Source organism: Macadamia integrifolia, chromosome 6 (assembly GCF_013358625.1).
Source record: "Macadamia integrifolia cultivar HAES 741 chromosome 6, SCU_Mint_v3, whole genome shotgun sequence".
Taxonomy (NCBI): domain Eukaryota; kingdom Viridiplantae; phylum Streptophyta; class Magnoliopsida; order Proteales; family Proteaceae; genus Macadamia; species Macadamia integrifolia.
Genome location: NC_056562.1, coordinates 9,861,593 through 9,885,254, shown reverse-complemented (window position 1 = coordinate 9,885,254; position 23,662 = coordinate 9,861,593). Strand labels below are relative to the sequence as shown.

General features: G+C 40.2%; 1 pseudogene; it reads right to left on the bottom strand.

Moving 5' to 3' along the window:
• Nucleotides 1-7,015: 7,015 nt before the first annotated feature.
• Nucleotides 7,016-8,101, bottom strand: LOC122082055 (annotated as a pseudogene).
• Nucleotides 8,102-23,662: the final 15,561 nt, after the last annotated feature.

The window sequence follows — 23,662 nt, the reverse complement described above, 5'->3', positions numbered from 1 at the left end:
CTTGTTTACTATATTTGAATTGTATCAATTGCTTACATGTATGGATTGTTGTTATTAATGTTGTGCATGTGTGGAGTCCAGTGTGGACGAGGGGAATTCCAATATTGTGATCGCCACAGTGTGGATTCTATCATGGATTTGGGTGTGCTTTAGTCTAGGCTTGGATATGGGTAAGTGGTGTGGCCAATGGGAATTTCAGAACTATGTATCTCATACTAACTGCTTCTATGTTATATAGGCTTGGACATCTATACGGTGTGGCCGATGGGAATTTTGTCTCATATTTCATACTATATATATCATTATGAAAGGCATATATGTGATTGTGGTCAGATATGACACCCCTCTGCTATGACCCCTTGCCAACAAGGGTGAGGTGCTGGATAACTCATCATGGTAGGTCTAATGAGTATTTTCGAAATGCCAGTTCTATGGTACGATGTGATTATTGTCGGAGGCAAAAACTAGCCCAACGTGGTGATGGTAATTCGAGTGCCTTAGCTGCCAGGATGGGATTATCAATGGTTTGCAAGGTGACCAATGGTGCATTCTAGAACTGGTAGGCTTCCAACTGTGACTAGGGTTTGTATTGCTAGGTAATCGATGTGCGATTTTCTAGACCAAGGATACTGCCTAATGTGTTGCAATAGTATAAACCTAACTTTGTTGTATGTTAGGTGGTTATAATAAAATAAATTGCATCATTCCACATCATGTCTTATATATGATTGCTTTCATAAACCTCATCCCTTACTGAGCTAGTTGTAGCTCACACCACGTATGCGTTTCTTTTTAGATGATGATGCAAGTATAATGGCACCCATGAGCAATGGCATATCCTTTTCCATGGCAAACTACAGCAGGGACTGGTGGACACCAGAATCCAAGGAGCATGGTTAGGATTATACGTATGATACATATACCTACACTGCACCATGAGCTGAGGATGAGATTGTCATCTATTCTTATATTTTTAGATGTTATCTATATGTCTTGACAATTACTTTTGTGAAGGATAAAATATAGTTATTGTATAAAGCACAATTGTTGTATATGGTTAACACTTTGCTTCTCTCTGTACTTGAAGTTGATTTTATGCATATATTTTGATTCCGCTGCAATGATTTTAGTTTGGTTCTGATGGTTAAGCTATTGCTATCGAAGATCCTGGTAGAATTATAGGATGGGTAACCATCTTAGTTACACCACATGTATCTATGTGGAAGTGGGGTATAACAGAAGGCCCCAAGAAACAACAGTGAGCCTGTTTCTTGGGGTATCACTTATAGGATGATGACAAAGACAACCAAACTTTGAACTAACATCAAAGTAGATAGCTTTTCAAATCTTATCAAAAGATCAAGAGTTGGAAGTCCATCTATAAAAATTGCAATCCATCCAAATATTGTTGATTGTGGCACTAAAGGTGAGCTTCCCAATATTATTAGAGATAGTAGGTTCTCCAAAAGTCATGTCAATCCAGATTTATCTATAGACAAAGGAAGGATTCTCATATGAGACGGCCAGCAAGAACTGAAGACCCTCTTTAAGACAAAGGAGGCGAAGGGATAAGAGAAGAAAATATGATTATCTTCTATGCCATTCCAGCATATACAACAAGAGGGGGAACTTGAATGTGTTGGTAAATAAGAAAAGGCTAGCTAAGGAGACAGTTAGTGATTGCGCACCAAGATGTGAAGTTGTGGCGTGGGATATGACCTTTAAACCAGATAGTATTGCACTAGGCTTGAGGGGGCCTTGGAACAGAAGAAAATCCCAAGGAGAGGCAGAGGAGAATATTCAAAGAAATTTTCCAGATGAGCTTTTTAATATGCCAACATAATTGACATCTTTTATTTGCCTTAAACCTAAGCCTCCTTCAACTTTCTAACAACAAACCTTTAACCAACTCATGGGGCAGAGAAATTTTAAGGAGTTTGATCCTTTATAGAGGAGTGAGTCAATAGCTTTCGAAGTGGCAGCAAGGAGGACAAAAATGCTAAACCGATAAAGGTACATTGATTGGACTACTGATTTGATGAAAACTAGACGACCGGCATAGAAGAAAACCCTGCCTTTCCAAATTAGAAGCATTTTACTCACAAGTTCAAGCATGAGAGAGTAGTGATGAGAGGAGATCCTAGAAGAGATGAGGGGCAGTCCCATTGATTTAACCAAGAGAAATCCGAGCAAGAAACCAAAGAGGGTAAGAAGCTAGTCTCTGCAGACATCAGAGACACTATAAAGGAAAATACTAGATTTGAGGAGATTGATATGACGCCCAAAGAGGGACGAAAAGATGAAGAGAAGACATGATATTGGAGATGGAAGTGGGATCATCTTTGGCGAAAATCATGAAGTCATCTGCAAAAGCAAAGTGGGTCAGCATAAGGCTTTTACATTTGAGGATGGGAGAAATAACGTGTTGGTCAGTGGAGGATTGTATGGAACGGGAGAGAACCTCAAAGGCAAGAGAGAAAATGATAGGGGATAAATAAAAGGCATTATTGTCGAATGCCAACTGAGAAAGAAAAGTATCCAGTAAAGTTACCATTGATCAGAACAGAGAAGCGGGGAGAGAAATACAAGAATGTATCCAATAGACAAAGAAGGGGGGAAAGGACATCTGAAGCAAAAATAAATGAGAAAATTGGGTTATGTGGCCAATAAACTCGATATGGCCAAAGCCTATGACTGATTGGAATGGGGCTCCTTAGGTTATTCTTTGAATTCTATAGTTTGAGGGATAACGACTGTGAGAAGGCTCTTTGTTTGACTATTTTAAACCCTCTCGAGGGCTCAGACAAGGCTGCCCTCTCAACCTTTACTTGTTTATCATTACAATGGAAGTGCTTTCCTGTCTCTTGTCAATCTACAGGGAACGTAATCTTTTTAAGGGGGTGTTAAAGTTACTTGCAATGTTTCGAAAATTTTCTATCTACTGTTTGCAAATGACACATTTATTTTCTGCAGGGAAAATCCTAAGGATCTTCTTACCATCAAGGCTATTTTAGATCCATTTTTTGATCTCTCAAGACAACACATTATCTGGGAAAAAGTTGTCTTTTCTTCAGTAAAAATGTCCATCATTGTGGAAGACCGGATTCTGTTATCTTATGGGTATTAAATAAATCATATGAGGCTACAAACCTTATCCATCCTCGATCTCGAGTTAAAAGTCTAAATCACATTGTTGATGGATTGAACAGGAGACTGGTTGGATAGAAATCACACTTGGTTTCATATGCGGGTCGTAGAGTTCTAACTCAATCGGTCCTTGCTCCCTCCCCCCGTACCTCATCTCTTACGCTGCTTTCTCCCCAAAAAATGTCATCAAATTGACTCTGTTCTCGGTTATGGGAAAATGACTTAATTCTAAGAATATATATATATATATATATATTTAAAATAAAATAATATAAAATAAAATAAAAACCTTAGTCTCATTGCTTGGAGAAAAGTGTCCTCCCTATTGCTAAAGGAGGGCTTGGTTTATTTGATGCTTCCCTCCCATAATAAATCCCTACTTCTCAAATTTGGCTGGAGATTGATATCTTCACGCGAAGCCATTTGGACTCAAGTTCTCGGGCCAAGTATTTTGATTGATCCTCAATTTTTTATAAAAAGGTTCGGAAAAAAAAAAAATGGTTAGTGGACTTGGAATTGTATTTCTTCAACTTTGTCTCTATTTAATAAAGTTGTGATTAATAAAGTGGGTGACGGAAATAATGTATTCTTTTTGCATGACCCCTGGACACTCTCCCTCCTTCACTTTTTTTTTTTTTTTTTTGGTAAAATCCTCCCTCCTTCACATTGCATACCTATCATTCAAGCTATTTCTAATCGTGCTCCCAAAGTTTTTGTTTATTTCAGAAAATGCTTGGAATCATGATCTTCTTATTCACTACTTTCCCCTTCATATATTGTTAGACATGTGATTAAGGACTCAATATTTGGAAAGAGATCGGTGGTGGTGTGTACCCTATCCCAGGATGAAAGCTCTACCTGTTTAGGTGCAACGTTCCTCTTCAAGGTGAATACCAGAAGGAATCATCTATTATCACCCCTCGTTGGTGGATGTTTCTATAGAAACTCCGAACCTAAGTTTAAGCTATTTTTTTGGAGAGTCCTTCACAACAGAATACCAGTAAGAGATCTTCGAGAAGAATGGATCAACATTGACAAATCTTGTGTTTTTTGTTGAAAACAATCTGAAACTACTTATAATCTCTTCATTTCTTTTGATGTTGCTGCCCATATCTGGAGGGCAGGCCCTCTTGGTCTTAACCCACAACACATGATAATTCCTTTACATCGATTGCGACTCATCTTTACAGGTCCCTCTCACTCAAAAGAGAAGATCTGGGCTGGTGTTTTTGATATATCTATTTACTTTATTTGCTTTCATAGAAATTAGAATTTAAATAAAAATTTCACCTATAATCCTATTCTAATTATAAAAAATTGTGGGTTATTGGATTAACGAATTGAATATTGCTCCTTGTGCTAAAATGCATGGTATTCCTTTTTCTAACACAGATGAACCAGATTACTACATAGGAAGACAGCCAACTCTTCCTTTTTTTGACATATCCCATTTTGGTTTGTGCTACTGATACTAACATATTGAAAACAGATTTAGGCTGGGCTTTTGGAATTCTGTTTCAAAGACATCTTTTTGACATTGTTACTGGAGTCATGAGCATGGTTTAAAGTATCTCCGATACAATACTCTCCGATACGTATCTTAAATTTAGCCGACCAATATGGCAACCAATGTCGATACCAATACTTTAATCCTTGGTCATGAGGGGCAAACAACAAATGGAGTCACAGGCGATTTGCGATATTGAAGGTCTAAACACAGGTAGTTGTAGGGATTTTTGAAATCTGGATACGAAGATGGGATCTCAGATTTTTTTTATACCAAAAATGTCTTCCTGGCAAGCATTTATGGGTTGAAGGATACTGTCTTAGAACCACCATGGACAAAGCCATGGAACCAAACACTATCACTCCCTTCATTGAAATCAGCTGCAATATTCTGATTGAAACCTGGAAAAATCTCTACCATTTTCCTCCAGGCACCCCTCGTAACAGCTCTTTTTGTACCATAAATCAGGTCGCTTAATGTGGCTAAACCTTGATTAGATTGAATGAAATGACATTGTTCCTACCCATAGGGTGAAGGAAGATCAGATCCACCAAAATAGAAAGCCTACAATGAGAATAAGGATGATGCCAGATAATGTCTGGGAGACAGCTCGTAAGGTGCAACCCAAAAGTTTAGGAAAAGATTTCACATCCATATAGAAGACCTGTGTTTGAAACAACTTGGAATTGAGCAGAGCAGCCAAGAGACCATCAGTGTGGAGACACTATGGGGCTACTCCCTACCAAAGGGCTTAAAGGCACTAGTGAGAGCACTCTTTTGCATTAGTTAGATGTCATGTGAGAATGTCTCAGCAAGGGAAGTGAATAATGAATAGTCCCACATTGACTCAATCAGGATAGTTTCTCCATTGTTCTAATATTGATTAGAAGATGTGCTTCAATGATGCAAACATCATTCAACAACTAGCCCTCTTATTGGTCTCTTAAGGCTACTGTGACGGAGGAAATTTCTCCAACCCCCCAACCCTTAGTTACTTGACTTTAAATCACCCTTCATCTGCAGCCAAAAGTAAATGCTCATGAATTAGGATAAAAATACAATTGTTCTATATATAATAGATTCCACATTTGCTTTGGGAGCAGCAATTTCCTTACACATGAAGACGTAAGACAACCTCTAAAGAAGTGGTTATGAGGGATGCACTACTGGCAGCCCAGGAGTTTGAAGTTAAATCGCTTTGGATTTTCACTGAGTTTGAGGTTGAATCACTTTGAATTTTCACCGACACAAAAGCTATTGTCGACACCCCTCTCCTGGGAAGAGTTTTTTATTCATCCGACTTCAAGAACAAAGAAAGGACTTGGTCCATTTCTTCTGCATGACTTTTGGCCTGAGGCCTATTTTCCTGAAATCACCAACTTTGCAGTTCAGATTAAAACTGTTACAGTAAAAAAGGTAGAAGCAGATATTGGTACCATTTGTGATCACCAACAGTGAACGCTTCAGAGAAATATCTAACATTATCCAATTCAGAGAATTTCTCCATCTTCAAGTATGGTTGCAAGTGATAGATCCCTGTATCAGCGACAAACACAACCCTTTGCCTGAAACAATGTGTGTGTGTGGACAAAAACTTCAGATCCAATACACATAACTGTCATCAACCAAGTGTTCCTTATTAGGACCATTGAAATCTTTCAGGGTCATGAATCGGTCAGTTTCAGTCCTGGCCCTCAATGCTGAAGGACAGATTAAGGCCCAACCGAAACTGACCAGACTGACCAGTTTTGATATCCATAAACAGAGGAATATCTGTTTCGTTTCCTTCTTTCCTGTAAAACAAGTATGAAAAAATGGCTCCAAGTTTACCTGCTAAAAATGGATGCAATGAATAAAACAAAATTCTCTTCTCTTCTGGAGAATAAAAAAAAATTTTGAAAAATGAAATCTTTTTTAGAGATAATCTCCATTAAGTAAAAATATATGTCTAATGTTACTATGCAGAAAAACCATAAGATTGGGAAGGGATTCTAACATATTCTGTTAAGGATATTTTTTCTCATCTCAGGTTCATTCTACAGTTGAAACAGAACAAGAAATATAGATAAACCCTCAAAAGCAGACTCTGACTTGGCTAGAATCCAAAAAGCATATGAATTCTCCACCTAAAACTCAGAGACTCCCTCTTAAATAAAAACCAGTGGAAACACAAATGGCCATCATATAGATAGATTCTTTTTTATTGCATTATTACATGTAAAAAATTGTGATATGCTTCCCAAGTTCTGTTCTATGCTCAAAGCTCTGAAATAAAAAGTACATATGAATGTACTATAATATGAAACATAATTATAAAAAGAATAAAATACCAGATGGCAAAATGGTCTTCTATTCCTGGCTTCAAAAATGCCCTTCCTTCATTAAGGTGTTGTAAGTCTTCTCCCCCATCAAGACATCCTTCATCCTCAATTCTTCAAGAAGCTAAATATCTTCATTTCTCCTCCCTTCCCTACACTATTCTCCCAGCAGTCTTGATGCGTTAAAAGATTAGGAGACATTTAATGATCCAACATATCACACAGAATGTCACTGGCACCTTCAAACATCCGTTACGTCACAAGGCTACAAATGAGAGTCATGTAAGTACTGCTGGTTTCAGGGATCAAAACCTTTACTCCTCATCTCCTTATAAAAAACCTGGCCCAACTTCCCCTTCTAGCAGAAACTTTTCACAATATAACTATATGTATATGCATTTTGTTCAGAATCATATAAACCCATTCCACCAAAAATACCTAGTAGCTTATCCATTTCTTGGCACTTTGAATAAGATTTTATGATCACATTCAACAAATACGTGGCTGGAAGAACACCAGAAGCTTTCATCTGTTTCAGTAAAGATCAGACCATGTGCAAGTAATTGTAACAGACATTTAACTTACTGAATTTCCTAAGGATAGCATTCAAGCTCAACGTGCAGGTTCTGGAGAGTACTAACAGTCTGAAAATCTCTTCATTTTCTTTTAAACATCAAATCCATAGTTAAATAGTCGCTTATGGCTATAACAGAACCGGATCATTGAATTGTAGAGAATGACACTGCCAGAGCATGCACCAGAAGGACCTCCTCCATCGGGGTTTCAGCATGCCCGAAGTGCTTCCCAGTCATGGCGATATTGATCATGGTGTGGCAAGTAACATGGTTGTATTGACAGCCACACAAAAGCCATCAGAAATTTCAAGGGCAAGATCAGGGTCTGATTGAGAACAGAGGGCATCATCGACGTTGGCAGGGGTGAAACTGGGCTTAAGCTTGTCAATCCAAGTCTCAAATTGCTTTTCAAGAGGAGTTCGGGTCTGAAGACTAAGGTCAAACACCAAGGCTGCATTTCGTAACGTTTCTGTTCTGGGAACGTTGTTCTTTGGCAGAACTATCTTTTTCCATTTTTGTTCTAGAACTGTCTTCTTTGGCTCTAGATTAGCATTTCATAAACCGATTCTACAACTGGCTCCAGAACAGAAAAAAATAAAAAAAAACAAAACAGCCATGGTGCCTTGTAAAATTGGTTCCAGACAATTTCTTAACACCCAATATTTACAGAAATGTTATTACTATCATAATTAACCCTAATAATTTCGGAAATGCCATTACCATCCAAGACACCAAAACAGAAAATTACTACATGCCATTAAAATTCCCATTTCCTAAAATAATTATGAAAATGTCATTACATATATGTAATTTGGGAAAATATAGGCATTTGTATTAAATTAATATTAAAATTATTACACAATCCAATTGGCAAGTTCTTAACTTCAGTAATATGAAAATAGAGATTGAAACTTCAGGATATGGTATTAATCCCCACCTTTTCTCAAGTCGAGCTTGCTAACAGCATCAAACATGTCTCTCAACATCCTTGTATGATTCTTTGAGCCTCTAGTTGATCCTTGCAAGTATTATTTGAAAATTCTTTACCATAACTGGACCTACTTTTATATGATTGCCTTAACTGACTTCACTATGAGTAGTTGATTCATAAGAGTCTTGGTGGATTCGAACCACCATCCCCTTGGAACATGCTTGAGACATGCTCAAGTTCCAAGTGCTCCACCAATTGAGAGCTAAAGACCCATAAGTAGAGTATAATTTCATAAACTGCATGAATGCCATTTTCACTTGAATGAATCATTGTCATCAATGACAATTGGAAAGTCCATTTCAGGTTATAGCCCGATGAAAAAGCCTTCACTATTTGGCACATAGGGGTCAACACCAGTCTAGTTTGAGACCTTGTTTCTGCTTCTACTTGAGATAAAAAGCAGCCCAACCAGCAGGTCTAGTCTTCTTTGCACAACATCTTTGAATCTGAAGAAAAGGTAGGGACGATCATCCCGAATAACAGTCTAAGTTAATCCAATATCATAAAACATTCTTCATACCATCTCTTTCAGAGCATGCATTACCATTATGCAAACCTGTAAATCTTACAACATGTGTTGTATAAGGTAAATTATTATTATTTTTTAAATGGAAGGGAGTGATAAAACACAACCACATGAGATCGGGAAACAAAACCCGACCAGAATATGACTCCTGCAAAATCATGACATCCCAATTATCCATAAAGACATTAAAATTCAACCACTGAAGCCTGAACAGATTGGATATAATGGAAAGAAACTGAAAGAGCAAGGAGTTATCATCAGAAATCCTATGGCTTTGTTCCTTCAACTGGGACATCCTAACTGTACTTATTATTTTAACAGAGACAAGTGCCTATTCATTTACTTCATCAAGATAGATGGAACTTCAGCATGTACACGACTATATTAACCTCGGTGTCTCACAGAATAATTTCACAACAATTCAAGACCAAGAAGTAACGCAGAAAAGAGGAGTCCAACACATACCGGTGATGAATTTGTGTCATCTGGTTTTGAAAGTGCAGAAGGAGAAACCACTATAGGTCTTCTGGAGGGAACAAAGGTTGATCCGAGATAGCTTTGTTCGCCTGGACTACTAGAGAAACAGAGGTGCCAATACGCCCAAAAACTTCTGTGGGACCTGAGGCCACAATGTGTTCTGAGACCAAAATAAGGTTCAGGATGGTATTATCATCCTCCATGCTTGACGACAAACGCAGTCTTCGACCTGGCTTCACTTGCTGCCGAGTACGATGAGCGACCGAAGTGTTAGGTATTTCTCTAGAAGGAGCAGGCTTAGACTTGTGAAGTCTCTTTGATAGAGGGAGCTGATGATCAGACTTGTCATTCAAGTCAATAGTAGAACAGCACAGGAGGAATTGGAATTGCTTCTGTACAATAAGAGAGAAAGTATAAGAACAGACTGAAATAAGATATTAGATGAAACAAGGTAGAGAATATACCTATGCTACCTCTATATAGGACTACAGCAACATGTCTTTTTTCCCTAAGGTACTTGCGATCAATTGCATGCAGCCTGGTATAGGATACATCTATGGCCACCTCATAGGCCTGAGGACGAACTACGTCCGCAATAGCAAAAGAGGCATTGGGCAATGGGGGTTGCTTGGCCAAAATACGGTCAAACTCTCTATTAAAGCATGCCATGTTGATTGGCAACTCTTTGAGACTTCGGCAGGCATTTTCTAGCAGAGACAAGAAGTCAGACTGACGGGACTCCCTCAAGTTATCCATAGCATGGAAGATACCAAGTTCTTTCCATACCGTTGATTTAGCTTCTTCCATTCCGTCTACCCACGCATTCCAATCTAGGAGCTTGGAGAGCCAAATACGAGAAAAATCTTTCGGCTTGCCCTCAGGGGAGACAAGGGGGACCCCATAGTGAAATAAAAGAGTTTCATCCCTGTGGTTTGGAAAATCCGAAAACAGGAAAGAAGATGATAGAAGGATAGGACCGACAATGAAGTGAGAGGAAGAAGAGACTATTACTTCTGTTCGGATGGAGGAAGATGCCATAAACTCTCTTCTTCCATATATCTTCTATTAGCTGATGAACTTTTTCAGATAAGCCCGCCGGATGTTTCTTGGTTGTGCAGATATTGAAGAAGTATGAGTAAGGAGAAGAAAGATCTGATAAACTCAAGGGAGAAGAAGAGCTTTCAAGACATAGGAGTCTTTAAAAAAACAGAGAATTAAGAGGTTTCCCAAGGTGAGCATGATTACGTTCCTTGGAAAAAGGCGTAATCCTCTGACAGATGACGTAAGCAGTATGATTGATTGACATATGTCAGATTAAAATTCAAAATATTTTCAAGGGGCCCGCCAAAGGAAGATAGACTGAATTATCCTGATCTACAATCCTTATTTGACTTCCTACTAACTATTAATATCATTGTCCAAAGGATTGTGAGGGGCATTGTTTGTACCCTATTTTCGGTTAACTACACTGATCACGATGTACCCAGACAATAAGTTAGTCAGTCATGATGGAAATGACCGACATAAGGGATTGACCAACACGGTAAAAGAGAGTAAGACAGTACCGAGACCGATACACTGAAGACCGAATGAGGACATAGGTTTACGTGGCTTCAGCAGTTGGGACAGTTATAACTGACGATAAGGAACAAAGGACTGGTAACCACCAACCAACAATGTAATGAATGGGACAAGACGGTTAAGAATTGCCAAAGGATCTGATAGGAGTATAAGAGGAAGACTTCGGCATACAAGGAAGGGATGAATAAAATCAAAAACTCTACACACAATATGTCAATCTTTTACTTTTATTTTTTCAAGTAGATAGGATTAGACGTTTAGTTAGTTTAGTATTTAATTTCAGTCTGAATTCTGTAGTTTTTCAAGAAGAATTCCCTCATTGGCATCCAATTCTCAGTGATATTTAAAGCCCTTGAAGCGATTGAGGTTGAAGAAGAACGCCACTTTGTCATGGGTGCACATAATACACAAGCAGTGTACAATTATTAAAGGAAGATTAGTTTCCAACACCATATATTTTATATGGCTCTCCAGGGATAAAATCGTGTTCCAAAATCTCCCTCTCTCGCCCTCTCATATCATCAAACTCATCAATATTTAGATTTTAGATTGCTAACCATACACCTCTCTCTACCCCTATTTCTCCCTTTTATTTGGGTGAATAAATAATTAGCTAAGGAGAAGAAAATACACATGCCCATAAAGAGGGGAGGGAGAGAAATAAGGCAAAACAAGGATCTCAATGAGAATCCGAGCTCCTGATCACAGATCTAGGAAGCTCCCAGGAGGCTACAATGTAAGAATTTATTGGGGAAGGGGGACAAGAGGAGGAAACTTTTGAGATCTTGACTTTGACATAAAAAAAGATGGAGCTCCAAATCTTTCCAAGAGGCCGAGAGTTGGAGGTCCAATTTTTATGATTCCTCTCCATCCAAAGTTGGTTGATGGCTGCACAGAAGGCAAACTTGCCCACAATGTCACAAATGGTCTTCCCATGGAAGGTCATATCTATTGAGTTTAGCGCCTAGCGCACTAAACTCTAAAACCGAAAGGGGCCGATAGGGGTATTTTGGGTCCCATCGGCCCCCATATTTCTGTGATGTGGCTTTTCTTGTAATTGGGCAATGGGGGTACTTTTGGCTTTTACTTTCAGCATTATTAGTAAGGGACTAAAACTTGCGATCATTCTATTCTGGACTAATCGCAGGTCTCTCCTCTCTTTTGGGAGTACCATCGATTGCACCTCTCTCCTCTTCTTCTTCTCTTTTTTTCTCTTTTCTATGGTTTGGTTACAGATCTCTGGGATTGTAACATGGTATCAGAGCCTCTGTAATCAAATCAAAGTCGTTTTTCAAATCCCTCTCTGCTGATCTTAGTTTAGCGCTAAACCTTTTTGGTGCATAGCCGCCTGCTGTTGCATCTTCTATGAATTAAATCATATAGACTGATTTATTTGGTGTATGGATCGTGCTTTATTGGTACTATGATGAATATTTGAATAACTTGAACCGCAGCCATGTTCTTTTTTTTTTTTAATCGAACCCGGGTCTCTTGGGTGAAAGCCAGATATCCAGCCGCTGTGGTTTAGGTTGGTTTGCTGTTTTTCTTGGTATTTTTTTGGTGAAGTATTTTTGGGTGATGGCCAGATATCTGCGACTCTATTTGTCTACTTTATTTTTGGTTCTCATGGCTGAGACCAAGTCTACTACCTCTATGACTACTGCATCTGTCTTGGACAATGTCAATGTCCAAATTACTTCTATTAAGCTCAAGGGAAGCTCGAATTACCTACTTTGGGCTCAATCTGTGAAGGTTTACCTTATGGCCAAGGATAAACTTCAGTATACTACTTCTGATCCTCCTCAGCATCTGACAAGGGTTATAATGAATGGATAAAGGAGAATGCCTTGATTTTAATCTGGTTGCGGAATAGTATGGAACCAAATGTTGCTGCCAATGTCATATTTCACTCTACTGCAAAGGGAGTATGGAACGATTTGAAGGAAACTTACCCTCAGGAGAAGAACATGACTCGTATCTATGATATTTATGAGAAATTATTCCAATTTCGCCAGTTTGATAGAACTCTTCCAGAGTATTATAGTGCTTTCTAGGGAATAGATGAAAAACTCAATGTTTTCCAACCCTTGACCACTGATATTGACAAATTAAAAGCTTAGCGTAATGAGTTTTTTGTTTCCAAATTCCCAGCTGGTTTGAATAGTGATTTGAAAGCAGTGAAGGGCCATCTACTTGTAGGCGATATTGTTCCTACTCTGAATGACACTTATTCGCAACTACATCGTATTACTTCATCAACAAAACCTGATTAGTCTTCCAAGGGCAATTTGGCAACCGTGGACGTGGTCGCAGTCGTGGGGAGGACGTGGGTTGACTGGTCGAGGTTCTAGTGGACAGCTGTCTGATCGTGTATCTCATCAGTGCACTTACTGTGGAAAGCCTAACCATACTGTCGAGACTTGTTAGGCAACGCATGGCAAGCCAGAGTGGGCCACCCAGTTAGCAAATCGTGCAGTGTCAAACAATGGCATTGACACAGGGTCTTCCATTGATACTAAACCGAGCCATTCATCAGGAGATTCATCTACCAGCCTACGCGATAACATCAATTAGTTGCTCCGGCGCTTGCACACTCTCGAGGCATCCTCTAATACATCCAATGGTGGGTCTACATCCGCTACCACCTTAGCTCATGCAGGTACCTCAGCCCTTCTTACCACTACCTCTACCCCCTGGATCATTGATTCAGGTGCTTCTGCCTATATGATTGGTAAATCATCACTTTTTAAAACCTATTCTTCTAGTACCAATTCTACATCTGTTATTCTTGCCAACGGTGCTTCCACACCAGTTCTCGGCCATGGTACTATATCACCCACATCCTTACTGAATTTATCTTCTGTGCTACATGTTCCATAATTCCCATTAAGTCTTCTTTCTGTGAGCCAGTTAACTAGCTCATTAAATTGCTCAGTAACCTTCTTTCCCTCTTATTGTGTTTTTAGGATCTTCACACGAGGTATACGATTGGTGGAGGGCGTGAAAAATATGGTTTATATTATCTCAACTGTGGTTCTCCTACTTCTTCTCTTGCTGCTGCTACTGTTGGGGATATAACTCATTTCCAATGGCATTATCGTTTAGGACATTTATCTTTAGCTAGGTTGAAACTTTTATTTCCTAGTTTTAAGTCTGAGATTAGGTTAGAATGTGAGGCCTGTGAGTTGGGAAAACATCACTGTGTGTCCTTCCCATCTCGTTGTGTCTCGTAGTCCGTCTTTATTTTCCTTAGTCCATTCTGATGTATGGGGTCCTTGCAGAGTTAGTAACAGATTTGGTTTTCGTTATTTTATGACTTTTGTGGATGATCATTCTCGCCTTACATGGCTTTACATGTTAAAGGAAATATCTGAATTTTATCTGTGTTTCAGCAATTCTATAATGAAATAAAAACTCAATTTGGCATTTTGATTAAGATTTTTCATTCCACTAATACTTTGGAATATGCTCAAAATGATATATTTGATTTTTGTGCCAACCGTGGGATGATACACAAAACTAGTTGCGCCTATACCCCACAGCAAAATGGGGTAGCAGAGCGCAAGAACCAGCATCTACTCGAGGTAGCCCGTGCTATTATGATTTATATGCATGTTCCTAAGCATTTTTTGTGTGATGAGGTTTTAACTGCATGTCACTTGATTAATCGCATGCCATCTTCAGTGCTTTCAAATAGGTCCCCTTTTCTATTATGTTCCCTAATTTGCCAAGTTTTCCTGTTCCTCCCCGAGTCTTTGGCTTTGTGTGTTTTGTCCATAATTTACATGTGCAAGTAGATAAACTGTCTCCTAGGTCTACTAGGTGCATTTTTTTGGGTTATTCACGTACTCAGAAAGGGTATAAGTGCTATGACCCCATTACTCACAAGAACTTTGCCAGTGCCGATGTGACCTTCTTTAAAGGCACATTATTCTTTTCTCCTCAGGTATCCTAGTCTGGTACGGAGTGGACTTCTCCATCTCCTCCACCCATTCCATCTCTCATACTAGGGGTGTAAGTTTAGCCCTGACGATCCGAACCCGCCCAAACCTGCCCTGAGCCTGAACCCTGTCTAACCTGACTATGAGGGCCAACCTGGCCCAACCCAACCCAACCCTGTGTGGGGTTGGGCCGGGCCTGGGTTGAGGCATAAAAAACCCAGCCCGACCCTAACCCGCTCTGAATCTAACCCTGATTATTATTGTGCTTCATAGAATGCAGGTGTCTCTCCTAGCCAAGGGAGAGCCATATTTCCTTATGGGAGTTTCTTGTTGTTGTCATTGAGTTTTTTGTGTAACAATAATATGATAAAAAACAATATAGCCAAAAGAAAGCGCACAAAGCCAAAGGAAAAACCCATCGCTACAGCCATGAAATAAGGAATGAGGAGAGGTGGGGGCTTGCAGTACTTGAGTTTCCTGGTCTTTGTATATTGGAAATTAAGCATTATTGTAAATCAAGATGAAATTCTAACAACAGTGAATGATTGGATTATGTCTGAATATGTTTTGACTTTTGATGGAGGGGATTGAAAAAAGGGTCACATGGAAAAATAGGGGTACAAGAAATCTCCATGAAAGAATGATAAAATGTCATATTCAAAATAGTTTAATGGAGGAATTCATTTTAGCGTTTTAATTAAAAACCTTTTGGTTCAAATCTGTCAGTTTTCTTAATTTTCAAATGTTGTACTTATTGGAATTCATTTAAGGTCAACCCGGCCCAACCTTGAGCCCTGTAGGGTTGGGCCTAAGCATGAACCCGGCAGGGTTGGGTTAAGTTTTGGGATCTAGGGTTGGGTTAGGGTTGTAAGAAACCCGGCCCAACCCGGCCCTGTTTCACCCCTATTTCATACCCTTCCCTGATGTGCCCAGTGCCCAGTGTCCAGTGCCAATGACTTACCTCCTCTACAGGTTTATCAGAGCAAGAAGAAGGTTGGACAGCCGAGTGGAGAAACCAATACTCCAAATGATTCACTTCCTCCACTGTCACCTTTCTCTGGTGAAGCTCCTCCTCCTTCGCCTCCTAATGACTTCCCAATTGCTCAAAGGATAGGTACACGTTCTTGCACTAAAAAATCTATAGTTGTGTATCCTATTGATAACTTTGTTTCCTTGTCTCATCTTCCCTCTCCCATACATGGTCTTGCTTTATCACTTTCTACTAACCCTATTCCCCGCACCCATAATGATGCCCTAACTATTCATGGATGGAAAGCTGCTATGGATGTAGAAATGGATGCTCTCTTGAGTTGTAGAACTTGGAGTCTGGTAGAATTACCTTCTGGTAAGGATTTGGTGAAGTGTCGTTGGGAGTACACTGTTAAGTATCACTCTGATGGCTCTGTTGAGAGATTAAAAGCCAGTATGGTTGCCAATGGGTATACTCAGACATATGAAGTTGATTATTTTGAGACCTTCTCCCCGGTTGCTAGACTGAACTCTATTCATCTACTTATTTCTCTTGTTGTAAACTTTGATTGGCCCATGTTTCAGTTGGACATCAAGAATGCCTTCTTATATGGTGATCTACAGGAAGAGGTGTATATGGAACAACCTCCTGGTTATGTTGCTCAGGGGGAGAATAAAGGTCTTGTGTGTCGCTTACATAAGGCTATCTATGGACTTAAACAGTCCCTTTGGGCATGGTTTGACAAGTTCAGTGCTACCATAGTTACTTGTGGATTTTCTCAGTGTCATTCTAATCATTCTGTCTTTGTTCGTCGCAGAGGTGATAAACTAGTTGTCTTGGTAGTTTAAGTTTATGTTGATGTTATTATTCTTACGGGTAATAACAAGGCAGGAATTTTTGAAGTGAAAGCTTATCTACAACAACACTTTTAGACCAAGGACTTGGGCCAACTTCACTATTTTCTTGGGATTGAGGTGATCCGATGTAAGAAAGGGATCAGTCTATCTCAAAGGAAATGCGTGTTGGACCTTTTATCTAATACTGGCATGCTTGCATCCAAACCTGTTGATATCCCTATGGATCCTCACCAAAAGTTTGGTGTTAATGATGGTGAACCTCTTCAGGATGTGCATCAGTACAGGAGTTTGATTGGCAAACTGATTTATCTTACTGTAACACGTCCTGACATCTCTTATACTGTTGGAGTCCTCAATCAGTTCATGCAGTCTCCTCAGAAAGCACATTGGGTTGCTGTTGTTCGTGTTTTCGTTATCTAAAGGGTGCTCCTGGAAAAGGGCTGATCTATCGTCCTAATCGGCATATGGAACTAGTTGGCTATTCTGATGCTGATTGGGCTGGCTCTGCTAATGATCGGAGATCTACTACTGGTTATTGTACATTTGTTGGAGGTAATCTGATTACATAGCGTAGTAAGAAGCACACTACCATTGCCCGATCTAGTGCAGAAGTAGAATACAGAGCTATGGCTTATACCACTGTTGAATTAATGTGGTTACGGTCTTTACTCTTGGAGTTAGGATTTCTAGTGACCAAGCCTATGCATATGTATTGTGACAACTAAGCTGCGGTGTACATTGCTAGTAATCCAATCTTCCATGAGAGGACCAAGCACATAGAGGTGGATTGCCACTTTGTTTGTGATGATGTTCTGAAAAGTTGATTAAGACCCCTTTTGTTCCTTCATCAGATAAGTTGGTTGATATGTTCACTAAGTCATTATTTGCTCCTAGTTTTCGTAATGGTTGTACCAAGTTGAGCATGGGTGATGTGTATGCTCCAGCTTGAGGGGGAGGGTTGAGTTTAGCACGTAAACCAATAGGGGCCGATAGCGGGGTATTTTTGGGTCCCATCGGCCCCCATATTTCTATGATGTGACTTTTCTTATAATTCGGTAATGGGGGTACTTTTGTCTTTTACTTTCAGCATTATTTTAATATAAGGAAAGGACTAAAACCTGCGATCATTCTATTCTGGACTGATTGCAAGTCTCTCCTCTCTTTTGGGAGTACCATCGATCGCACCTCTCTTCTCTTCTTCTTCTTCTTCGTTTCTTCTTTTCTCTTTTCTTTGGTTTGGTTACAGATCTCTGGGATTGTAACAATATCCATCCAGATCCACTCCCTATGGAAAGGAATAATTCTTCTAGTGGTCGGCCAGCACTTGGAGAGAACTAAATTCCAGATGGAGGAAGAGACAGGCCAAGCAAAGAAGAGGTGCTCAATGTCTTCCGGCTCAGAGCCACAGAGATAGCAAACCGGGGAGATTGGAATCCTTCTCTGAATGAGGAAAGATTGTATGGGGAGGCATTTCGTGAAGACTCCCCAAGCCATGAAGCTTTGCCTAAGAATATAATGCTTGAACCAGATGAGCTTGCGCTATAGGGATGAGGGGCCATGAGATCGGACAAATTCCCAAGCAGCCTTAGCAAAAAAAATCCCATTTGGGGAATGGTTCCACAAAAAGGTGTCCCTCCTCAGATGGCCAGCATAAGGAATGGCAGGTAAAGCATTCCAAATCTCCACCATCTGAGGAGGAGAAGTAGCAGGGGAGACCAAGATCCTGAAGATAGAATGTCAGCAACCTTGGCAAGCTTTGGAAGCTCAGAACTATAGATGCTCCAGCAACTGAGAACATGGGAAAGGAGCCCCATAGGATGCTAAGGGCCAGGCCATAAGAAAGTAGAGGTGCCATCTCCAATCCAAGTGGATATGACACTAGAAGCAATAATTATAAGGGAGATCATCTTACGCCACACTCAGGAGGCATCCGAGGGGATGTGCACAGTCCAAAAAGTGTTCTGCTTAAGCATATTAAAGTAAACCCAATCCACCCAAATCCCTTCCTTCTTAAAAACCACTTGGTTTAAAGTATCTCCGATATGACACGGTACCCCTCCGATATGTATCTTAAATTTAGCCAACCGATACGATGACCGATACAAATACTTTAATCCTTGATTCTTACCATATCTTAGCGTATCTTTGATACGATACGATACCCTCCGATACATATCTTAAATTTATCTGACCAATATGACGACCAATACCAATATTTTAATCCTTGTAATTCCATATCAACTTGAGAGTTCTCGCATAGTTAACATCCTTGATCCGCCTCAAGCCCAATCCCCCTTCCTTTTTTTGGGGAAGGAAAATAGTAGCCCAACTAAGGGGGTAAAGGAATCTAGAGGATTCACACCCTTTCAGAGGAAGACAGCAAAGATGGATTCCAATTTTGAAGAGATGGACTTGAGCAGCCTATAGATTCCATACCAGTGGATGCAGGGCTTGGAGGACAGATCTAATAAGCTCAAGGTGCCCAACAAATGATGAAAGCTTTCCTTTCTATAACTGAAGGCCCTTTCTGATGAGATCTAATATAGGAGAGCAATGATGGGCAATGAGTCTCGCAGGAATTAAAGGGCAACCCTAGATACTTGACTGGAATGGAGCCCAAGTCAAATGCAGTATTCTCAAGGAAGGAGGTTTTGGCACCATCTGAAATCCCAAATAGAAATATAAGAGATTTCCTCTGGTTGATATGAAGGCCAAACATTATTGCAAAGATATCCAGGCAAATCATAATAGCATCTAAGATGGGCCATCTGCTTTGGAGAAGATCATCATGTCATCAGCAAAAGTAAGATGGGTGAGCTTTAAGGCCTTACACTTCGGGATGGGGGCGATAAGATTCATATCCGTGGCAGATTTCAAGCTTCTAGAGAGAACTTTCATAGCAAGGCAAAAAATATAAGGGGATAGAGGGCATCCTTGCCAAATTCCTATTGAAGAGGAGAAGAAGATTGACCGACGCCTCACCTGCACAGGTACCTACGTAGTGTAGTGTCAGTCACATATTTAACATAGCGTTTGGACTCATGTGCCTTCCAAAACTTAGGGAGTTCCCTTGCTCCTCCTGCTGCGTACGATTAGCTAACCTTGCAGCAACAAAAGGATTAGATGTCCCCCCATGCTACGGTTCCCTGCGGTGAAGCCAACCGGGCTGCCATTAACCAACATTGAGAATCTGGGGGAAGCAATGCAGTGAAAAAACCAATTTGTAAAAATATGAGGGAACCCCATCTTATTGAGAACTGAAATGATGAAGTCCCATCTCAGAGAATCAGAAGCCTTATGGATGTCAATCTTCATAAGAGTAGAAGGAGGTGACCTTTCTTCTCAAAGCCTCTAACAATCACATGGCAGAGGAGTTCTCGAGATGAACGGATAATCTTCTTATAAATAAAAAGGACATCTATCATTACTAACAAGTCAAATCATTCTCCAATCTCTAGTTCCTAATTCAACTTGGTATTAGAACCCAAAACCCAAATCTCTTTTCTTTTTGTTTTTTTCTTCTCCATTCTTGGAGGCCTCGCCTCCTAGTCTAACATAGTAGACTAAACCTCATTCCATTCATGTCTAAACCCTAACCCGTCACGCCTCCTCAATGCTGCCATGTCTTTGCAACCTAATGTTGTCGCGCCTCCCTTCTTGCACTGTTGCTTTTTGCACCTTGCATCGCCGCTATGCCCTACGCCTCTCCATGCCATCGTAACCCATCACTCCTAGCGTTGTCGCCTAGGGCTCCGAGTGCTACCGTGGTTCTTGTACTTCCTCGTCATAACCTTCTTGGTTGTCACACCTCGCCGCTGGTGTCACCGCCACCTGTGTTGCTGCCATGTTCTTCCCTCCACATGTGCTTCTCTTATGAAACATGGCTACGTTGGTTTATTATGCCAGCAATGGCATATCCTTCTGGGTCTTAGATTGTCGCCATCCAGGCAACCAATTCTCTCTCAACCCTGGTCCAATCAAGTTTAATGGTCAGAACTACCTCATGTGATCTAGTGCCTGCCTGTCATAATACGTTGGAACAACATCTCTAGCCTTATCACTGGAGATACCCGCAAACCAACGCATCCTACAGCCGCTAACACTCGGTTAGCCAATGATGCCATTGTCATGTCTTTTCTGCTAAATTCTATAGAGTCGACTATCAGCAACTTTGTTTTGCTAACTATTATAAGGAACTATGGGATGCAGTCAAGCAAACCTATTCTTAAGGAGGGAATTACACTCAAATTTATGAGATCCTCCGTAATGTTTGTTCCACCACTCAAAAAGGGTTATCTCTTACTGCCTATTATTCTACCTTATGCACTCAGTGGCAACATTTGGATTTCTATCACCCAGTCCCTATAGTTTGCCTTGTTGATGTTGGTACTTTTTATAAGGAACTTGAAATGGAACGGGTGTATTACATTTTGACAGGTCTCAATCCTAAGTTATATCAAGTTAGGGTGCATATTCTGGGACATGACACTTTTTTACCTTCTCTAAGCATATAATATGGTTTTGTCCGAGGATCATCGTCGCTCTGTTATGATGCCCTTGTAGTTTATGTTCAATTTTCTTTGATGGCTACACCTCCTACTTTTAAGGACTCTTCTAAAGGGATTGCCCTTGCTTGGGAGCTTATTTATTGTGACTATTGCAATCGCCCAAGCCATAACAGGGAAACTTGTTGGAAGGTTCATGGTCGTCTCAAGGGTGGTCGTAACAGCAAACCTACAAAGCAAGGCTCCCAGGCCATCTCTCTAAAACGGCTAATAGTACCTCTACTCTAGCACCGGTCTCCCTATACCAAATAGATGCTCTTAAGCAACTCATGGCACAGATAGACACCATTCCTGCCCCCAATTCTGTGACTAATCTTGCTAACTTAGGTACCTTCCTTGTGTCTTCCTCTCCTTCTCCCTTGTGGTTACTTGATTCGGGTGCTACCGATCACATGACAAGTGATTCCGATGCTTTCAATACCTATAATCCATGTTCTGGTCGGGATAAGGTATGTTTAGCTGATGGTTCCTTGACCCCTGTCTCTAGTAAAGATTCTGTGTCTTCTTCCCCCACTATTTCCCTTCCTTCTGTTTTCATGTTCCTAAATTTTGTGTTAATATGATTTTTATTTATTGTTCAACTATGGAGTTGAATTTGTTAAGATTGAGGCGTTAAGCTCAATCAATGATAGGGGCAATTATGTCCCATCGATCCCTATTTTTGTGTTAGGGCTGACTAGCATGAATTCAGGGGTATTTTGTACTTGTTTATTTTATATATATATATATATATATGTATATATATACTGTGATAGCCTATTTTGGTCTGATCGTAGGTTATTCCCCTCTTTTGGGAGAATCTCGATCTCGCCTCTCTCTTCTCTTCTTTCATCTATTCTTCTTCTCTTTCTCTTCTGCTTTCTCTGGTTTAATTACAGGTTTCTGGGATTGTAACATAGTATTAGAGCCTCTGTGATCTAGCCTTGGTTTTTCAGATTCACTCTCTGCTGATCTCGTTCTTCCGCTGAACCCTTCTAGAGTGCAGCCGCCTATTGCTGCATTTACTGTGGATTAAATCACATGGAGTGATTACTTTTGTCTATGGATCGTGATATTCTACTGCTGAACTGAAGTTTGAAGACCTTGGATCGCAGCCACCATCTCTTTTGCCTAACTTAACTTTAGCAGGGTCGCTAATAGCCGCTATAATTCTGGTGTGTTATTCTTTGTTCTCTTTACGACCCTATCTGTTCGGACAATGTGAATGTCCAAATTACCTCCATCAAGCTCAAAGGAAGTTGAATTACCTACTTTGGGCTCAGTCTATGAAGGTTTATCTTATGGCCAAAGATAAACTTCAGTATACTACCTCTGACCCTTCTTTCTCTGATGATAAAGGCTATAATGAATGGATGAAGGAAAATGCCTTGATCTTAATCTGGTTGTGGAATAGTATGAAACAAGATGTCGCTGCCAATGTCATGTTCCGCACTACTGCAAAAGGTGTATGGAATGATTTGAAGGAAACATATTCTCAGGAAAAGAATATGACTCGCATCATGATATTTATGAGAAGTTGTTCCAATTTTGCCAGTCTGACAAGTCTCTTCCAGAATATTACAGTGCTTTTAGGGGGAATGGTTGAAGAACTCAATGTTTTCCAACCTTTAACTACAGATATTGACAAATTGAAGGCTCAACGTAATGATTTTTTTGTCTCTAAATTTCTGACTGGCTTGAATAATAACTTGAAGGCAGTGAAGGGTCATTTACTTACTGGCGATAGTGTCCCTACGTTGAATGATACTTGTTCAAGATTTCTGTGTATTACATCTTCCACCAAACCTGATCAGTCCTCCAAAGACAATTTAGCCTTCCTTGCCAACCGTGGACGTGGTCGCGGTCGCGGGGGAGGTCGTGTCTACTGGTCGAGGTTCTGGTGGATAGCCATCTAATCGGTCTTCTCACCAATGTACTTATTGTGGGAAGTTCAGCCATACTGTAGAGACTTGTTGGGCAAAGCATGGCAAGCCAAAGTGGGCAACCCAGTTAGCCAATCATGTAATGACAGACGATGGTACTGACATAGTGTCTCCCACTGATACTAAACCGAGAACTTCCTCAGGAGATTTGTCTAACAATCTACGTGATGACATTAATCAACTACTAAGGCGTTTGCAGACTCTTGAGGCATCCTCTAATATATCCAATGGTGCGCTTACATCCGCTACTACTTTGGCTTATGCAGGTACCTCAGCCCTTCGTAC